This window comes from Montipora foliosa, chromosome 10, assembly GCF_036669935.1.
Source record: "Montipora foliosa isolate CH-2021 chromosome 10, ASM3666993v2, whole genome shotgun sequence".
NCBI classification, from domain to species: Eukaryota; Metazoa; Cnidaria; class Anthozoa; order Scleractinia; family Acroporidae; genus Montipora; species Montipora foliosa.
The window spans coordinates 18,649,805-18,657,304 of record NC_090878.1 but is presented as its reverse complement, the minus strand read 5'-3'; the positions used below and the strand labels follow the sequence as shown (position 1 = coordinate 18,657,304).

Genomic DNA, 7,500 nt, shown 5'->3' with positions numbered 1-7,500 from the left:
TGAATTTAGTTGTACACTACTGTTGCATGAATGGCTTTTTTTGTATGCGTCAGAGAAAAGTAAATACCATCATGTTTTCCCACCATTTCTATTTGCAGACAGGCAATTAAATTATTTGTTGCCCTACCTCATAAGATGCCTGTGGATGGTGGCTGTAAAAATCGACTATGATTAACACAGCAAAAAGGGGAGCGGTGTTCATTGCAAAGAATTATACATTGCTACATGTAAGTTGCAAGGCCAATCTGTTAGCTCGTGAAGGCCGACTAATACGAATCCCTTGAAACATAAAGGGATGCTACATCCTTCAGTGACCTAACAAATTGTGTTGTTTTGTTAACACTGAATTTCTTTCAAGTTGAAGCGAAATTGCCACTGATGTTGGCTTGCAAACACTTTGTCCTCTGTGGAGCCCCCTCTTTCATTATAAGGCTAGCGGTGGAGAAAGAATGCCAAGTGAGCCGATCGCTAGGTCTAAGGCATGTTAACAACCTTCACTGATGCATTTATGGATACATATATTAAATAAATATACTGTATGAGAGACTTGCGATCGCAGTAAGAAGTTGCCTGCTGCTAATGTTTTGATGCAGCGCTATCTGAAAGCCATTTCCTGCCCAGTGATTGATGACTGTCACACTTTCTTAGGAATTAAAAAGATGTTAAGGGATACCCCTTTTCAGAGATTCCCCCTTTTAGAGAATCCCAGTTTTAATAATTCCCCCTTTTAGAGATTCCCCATTTTAGAACTTCCCCATTTTAGAACTTTCCCCTTTTAGAGATTCCTCCTTTTAGAGATTCACCTTTTAGAGATTCCTCATTTTAGAGACTCCCCCTTTTTAGAGATTCCCTCTTTTAGTCATTCCCCTTTTTAGAGATTCCCCATTGTAGTAATTCCCCCTTTTAGAGATTCCCTATTTGAGTAATTCCCCCTTTTAGAGATTCCCCATTTTGGAGATTCCCTATTTTAGTAATTCCCCCTTTTAGAGATACCCCATTTTAGTAATTCCCCCTTTTAGAGATTCCCTATTTTAGTTATTTCCCCTTTTAGAGATTCCCATTTTACTAAATCCCCCTTTTAGAGATTCCCCATTTTAGAGATTCCCTCTTTTAGAGATTCCCCCTTTTAGAGATACCCTATTTTAGTAATTCCCCCTTTTGGAGATTCCTTATTTTAGAGATTCCCTATTTTAGTAATTCCCCCTTTCAGAGATTCCCTCTTTTAGAGATTCCCCACTTTGTAATTCCTCCTTTAAGAGATTCCCCATTTTTAAATTAGTAATTCCCCATTTTTGTAATTCCCCCTCTTAGAGATATTTCCCTACTTCATTAATTCCCCCTAGATTCCCCATTTCAGAACTTCCCCTTTTTAGAGATTCCTCCTTTTAGAGATTCCTATTTTAGAGACTCTCCCTTTAAGAGATTTTGCATTTTAGTAATTCCCCCTTTTAGAGATTCCCTGTTTTCCATTTCCCGTTCCCTGTTCCCATTGCCGCATTCCCTATTCTCTGTTTTACAACTAGCCGTTGGTATTCCTTTTACCGGGTATGTTTATGTTGTATTGTTTTCTGTATTGCTTACACTTAATTTATTTGCGGCCGGATTCATTATTCAGACAAGGAACATTGCAAAGTGATTTAAGAATTAAGCGAGACTTAATGTAAGGTAAAATCTTGATTGGAATTCTGCTGAGTTAAAACACTTGCCTTGATGGATTACATGAGATAGCAAGTGCATGCGTTAACGTGGGTTGTGTCTGTATAGCAGCCACAAAGGTTAATCAAAACTGATTAGTAAATACTGTATCTTCTGAGTTCGGTGTAAATAATTTATTTAACTACATCAAATCACTATTACAGAGTTCTTGCCAATGATTGGCGAAGCTGTCGCTTGACATCACACGAAAAAGCATCTGTTTGGAAAAACAGTGGTAAGTCGCTCATCATTACTTAAATTCTTGTAATTATGGAGATGGCTCATGCAATGAAAACAATCTCTAATTACGTATAACTTGTGTTGTGTTATGTTATCTGTACGTTACGGTGAAAAAGATTACTGCCATTGTTCATGTAGAAGACATGTCTTTCCATGCACTCGTGATCCATATATGATTCAAATTTGGATGAACGAAGAATTCAAAGTTCATTTCACTCTCAAGTGCTCAGGGTTAAGCTAATTGAGGCGAATGTAGATTGGCTTATGAATAGTGTGTGCTGCTACAATAGTTACCCGGTATTCAGCCTTCTCAAAACCGGCCGGTCAACAGCTCAATGAGCCGCCTCCTCAGAAAGCTTGACCGTCTCCTTCGAGTCAGAAAATGTCGCACAACACATTTTTATCTTGAACGTGAAGTCACTGGAGATATTACAAAAGCTTGAAAAAAGTTTGTTTCACGTACAAATTCGCAAATTTTTTGGCGTCACGCACATGAAATGTTTATTTAACTAACATTCCAGTATTTCTTATCAGACTCCAAGCAAGTGTCAATTCCATATGTGAAATTTCGTCACTTTAAATCCCCCAGATTGCACTAAATTGCATCTGTGAGTGTCTAAATTTAAAAAATTCCCTAGGGGAGCATGCCCCCAGACCCCCCTAGAAGCTTGTGTCCTTTGGGCACTTGCTTGAGTGCCTATAGCAGCAAACTGTCTCCACTTTCCTCATGACCTGCTCCCGAAAAATATTTTGAAAAGGCTGGGTATTGTATTACAATATGAGCATGTAGCTTTCAACATTGGATTTGATGTGAGATAACTCAACTGCATTTTATCCTGTAAATGCGTGCCTTTAGCTGTTTAATTTTGAGGGCTTGTATTGGAAATGGAATCCTTGTTTTTTTAAATATATTTTTTTTATGCTTCTACAGCGTACACAAGCTACAACAAGTTGCAAGAATAGTATCTCTCACACTGCAGCCCCCCTCCGCTCCTTATCGGTGTTGCTAGCAAAACAAATAATATATTGAAAACTTAAACTGTCAACATTGAAAGGGGGAGAGGGGAGGGGAGTGGGAAAGGTTGAAATTCTAGATACGGCGGGTATTGGAAGCTAGAAAAGGTGTTTTTTAATGAAAGTGTCTCAACAATTTTGCAACTTGTTGTAGCAACTACATAACTTATGTCGGTATTCCTCTCACTGGGTATACCGTAGTCAATCATTTGAGAGTGACGCTAGTAATTTGTGCTAGCCCACCTTTGTACTGGGTATTAGTACATGCCTGACGAAACAGGTGTTATGTCCAATCTTCAAACTTCGACACCTTTCGAATTTTGTTTCAATGGAAACGCATAGAATTTTAGAAATTCGTGTTTTCTATCTATGACCACAAGTAAAAAATCATGGACACTTTTTGGCGATGAAACTTTTGCATCTGGCGACTGACAATTTTGTTTTAGTGTCCAGCTGGTGCCTGCACCAGAAAGTTGATTTCGGACCCTGCATGTAATCCCTCAAGGCACTGTTGTAACTCGGCAGAATTCCAATCAAACTTCACCTTACAGTTAAGTCTCTTTAAGTTTTTACATTCTACGTCATTACCAGTGACTTGAGGCTTACATAAGATTTCAAAACAACAGACACATGAACACAAACTCCACAGTACAGTAACTGTTGTTTATTACCATGTCATCCCTGTCAGACAACAGTTAGTTATTTCATAACATCAACATTAAGAGCACCTGTGTCAAACTGGTGCTTGAACGATAATAGGTTTACATGTATCATAAAAACGAGTAAATGTGGTCATGGAAGAGCAGTATTAAGCATCTCTTGCAAGCTGACTGAATTTCCTCTAGCTGCAGTAGTGGAAGCTGCTCTGGTGCTATGTGGATTGAACTGTATTGTGTCTGTTCCAGCAGCATCCAGTAAAATCTTAACCCAACTACTTAGAGTATCCCTTAGAACTGATCCTCTTGTAATGCTTGACAAAACTGATGAGTAAATATGACTTCGCACATCTTCTGAGTTTGGTGCAAATACTCTTTGAGGTGTGTAAAAACACAGTTTCATTGCGTGTCTGTGTATCCACTTACTTGGCCATTTCTATACTTTAATATTTAAGTTATTTTACTACGTATCACCATATTCACTTTAGAATATACTTACCAACATTTCAAGAGAATGGGTGTTATTTTCCACTACGACTATCCACTTCAGAATCAAATACTTAGAACACTAAAATGGGTGGTAATAATTTTACACCACGTATACAGTTACTGTACATGTTTCTCTTAAGAGGTGCAGCTTTATTCCTCTGTCAGTAACGATGCTCTGTTTGCATTGTTACATGTATGTGTGTGGGCTTAAATGATTTATGTTAGGAGAATCAAACCTTATAGAAGTATTTTATTCAGGGACTAATTTTGATGGACAAGTGTATTAACCTCATCAAATCATCATTGCAGAGTTCTTTCCCTTGACGAAGCCACTGTGTGAGCTCACACAAAAGAGCATCTGTTTGGACCAACAGTGGTAAGTTGCTCATCATTACTGAAAGCTTTTAATATTGTATACAATGTACATATATGACCCACGAGATGCAACCAAGCTGTAATTACTGGGTTGCTAAACCCAGTCGGAATCTGTGTAGCGTTTCGTCGTTTTCTTTTTTTCCGTGTCGGTAAAAGTCTTGCCTGTCACTCCCCTGCTTAGTGGTGTCTTTGTGCATAGAGTCTTCTCTGCGTATTTTGTTAGGTTTGAGGGGGCTGGGGTAATGCGTAGATTTCAATGGTGCACACGGGAGGACATTTAATTATTAACCTGGAATGGCGTTGAAAGTCATTGTAACGCAAATGGGGTTTTAGAGCATCTTTAAACAAAATATGCCCTTATGGACCTCCAGAATGGAACGTCAATTGGATAAACAACTTAGGTGATGAAAAATAAATACCTGGAATCTTTAAAGCGACGAGTAATGGTCTTCGACCACAATTTCATTTTTCGCTGTTGCATATCAAGTAAGCTTTAGCTTGGTACTATATACAACACTGAAGTCAAATGGCAATTATTTTATGGATTTAACAAACACTGAAGGAATCGAACGCCTTGAATGCATCACTGTGTTTACTGAAGTCGCATCTAAGTTGTCCGGCAAGTTACATTCATTTTAAGACTCAACTCAGCAAAGGTAAAAAAGTTATTTGAATGAAAGCTTGTTGTTTCTTTTGTCTTTTATTATTTACCGCCAAGGTTCTTTTGAAAAGGGTTTGATGTGAACTGTCAGAAATTTATTTAATTGCATATACTTTGTGATTGTGTGTTTCGTTTGCACGCACGCAACTGAAATAGGAAGGGTTTCTTGCCTCTTAATTGCAAATATGTTGTTTGTTTCAATAACTGTTTCGCTGGAAAAGATTTCTGTGAAATTTCCAGCTTGTGTAAACTTATCATGTTGTGTAATTTTCGAGCTTAACAAATTTGCATACATGTGTTGAAATGTGATAGGGGAAAAATTTTTGTGGTAACGCATAAGTCACGAAAATAAACAGGTCTGTTGGAAGCGAGCTTGAGTTCAACAACCTGAGCCCCAAAATCAGCAAAAAATTGTCGATGAATAATAAAGTAGCTGCTATTTCCAAAATGATGGAATTACCTGGTGATAAATAACCTCGTCTTGGAGAGTTAATTTTTGACTTTGCAGAAACAATGGTGGGCGATTGTGATCTTTGTTTTGAATTCGCTCAGTTATTGTCAAACTTTATAACACTTGACAGAAAAAGAAACCTACGAAAACCCGGTATCTTGCCATCATTTGACACAAATGCTTCACTTTAGTAAACTTTAGTATTACAAAGCTGTCAGATGCTCAGAGGGCACGCTTAAACTTGTGGTGAAAGAAGTTGTGAGGGAGCTTGAAAATTATCAGCATGTCAGCCCAGAAGCATATGTTTCTCACTTCTTATTTATTTTCTTCAATCTTTTTGGGTACAGTACTTTGGTAGTAACCACATGTCTTGTCAGGCTATTTACACAAGACTTCTACCATGGCACTACAATGATAGACAATACCAAAACAATATCGTGCACTGTTAGAGCTACACATTACGCAAGGACAACTTGAATCTCCTGGAAGACAACACACAGCTCAGTTGACATTTTATATGGAATAAATCGCTGTGTTACTTCACTACCAACGTAAGCAATGCGTGTCTATTTTTTCTAAAGACGACAGGAATTTCTTCTTTCTACAAATGATTAATTAACAGGCCGGGAGCCAGGTTTTTAACCCCAGAAAAGGATCTGTTTCGTCGTACGAATGTGTGAGGACCTGTGAGCCAAAGGGCCTCTGCTGGTAAGACGTCTGGGTGACCCCTTAAATGGTCTTCTTAATGACCCCCCCAACTTGAAAAAAATTGTCTGGAACGGTGCACGTACCACAGGCAACCCAGTGTACCCTCACGGACGGTCTAGTTATGTGTAACTTGTGCTAAAAGACACCCTTTTTTCCATACACTTGTGATCCATATATGATTCAATTTTCCCTGTTGGATGAACGAAGAATTGAAAGTAATAAGTGCTTTGGGTTTGAAGCTTAAATTGAGACAAATCTGCAAGTGTAGATTCTAGAAATCATTATGCATCCACTTATTGGCATATGAATACCATGTATTCTTGCATTCCTCATTCTTCAAAGGATGCATGCAGCTTCAAAAATATAATTATATAGTGCATGTATAGCAGTATTTTTTTTTAATTGATTTCAGTGTAAAAGGAACTTTATTTAAGTGTCTAGTCGTTCTAGCGCAGAAGCACTAATTGGGGACACTGTAAATTGAAAGAAACAATTAACACAAATCAAGTCAAATTTTGGTTTTTGAGGAGAGGGGAAACCGGAGTACCCGGAGAAAACCTCCCGGTGCAGAGTAGAGAACTAACAAACTCAACCCACATTATGACGCCGGATCTGGGAATGGAACCCGGGCCACATTGGTGGGAGGCGAGTGCTCTCACCACTGCACCATCCCTGCTTCCAAACTCGGAATGGTATCTCCTGGTATTTTTGATTTGAGTTAACTTGACTGCATTTCATCCCATAAATGCGTTCCTTCAGCTGTTTGATTTGAGGGATTGTAGGAGAAATAATGTGATGCTTTGTGCTTGTTATGCTGCTACTCCATTAGTCAAGAAGCTCAGGCTGGTTCCGAACAAAATACTCACGAATCATGACTTGGCTTTTTCTAATACTCAGAAATGATTTCCTTGGTGACAGAATGGACCTTCCCTGTGACTTATTGCGCATTTGACAACCCGCAATATGTAGTTATTCGTACATGTAAATGGGTCCTTTTTTGTTTTCTTGATTGTCGCTTCTGCTAATAAATAAATAAATAAATAAATAAATAAGTTAATTAATTAATTAATTAATTAATAATTTACAAGAACATTTAAAACAACCAAGCCTGTTCAAGTAACAGAGCTTTGTGACATTCCATAAAAGGGTTTCTTTTTTCACAAAAATGTACCATCAAAATTAAAAGAGTTTAGTATGGAGACGTTATGTTG

The 7,500-nt window shown here is 38.1% G+C and overlaps 1 protein-coding gene across 9 annotated transcripts in view; it reads left to right on the top strand.

Moving 5' to 3' along the window:
* The window catches only part of LOC137972435 (tetratricopeptide repeat protein 28-like), a 35,000-nt gene that overhangs the window by 4,012 nt on the left and 23,488 nt on the right, over window positions 1-7,500 (top strand). For 4 of the 9 annotated variants that reach the window (XM_068819144.1, XM_068819147.1, XM_068819142.1 and 1 more), the window contains exons 2-3: window positions 1,860-1,930; window positions 4,404-4,470. The gene's annotated coding sequence lies outside the window, so the exon portion shown is untranslated. Of the gene's footprint in view, window positions 1-98; window positions 228-1,607; window positions 1,666-1,859; window positions 1,931-4,403; window positions 4,471-7,500 lie in introns of those variants that run through there. The other 5 variants (XM_068819151.1, XM_068819149.1, XM_068819145.1 and 2 more) reach the window with 4 other exon arrangements.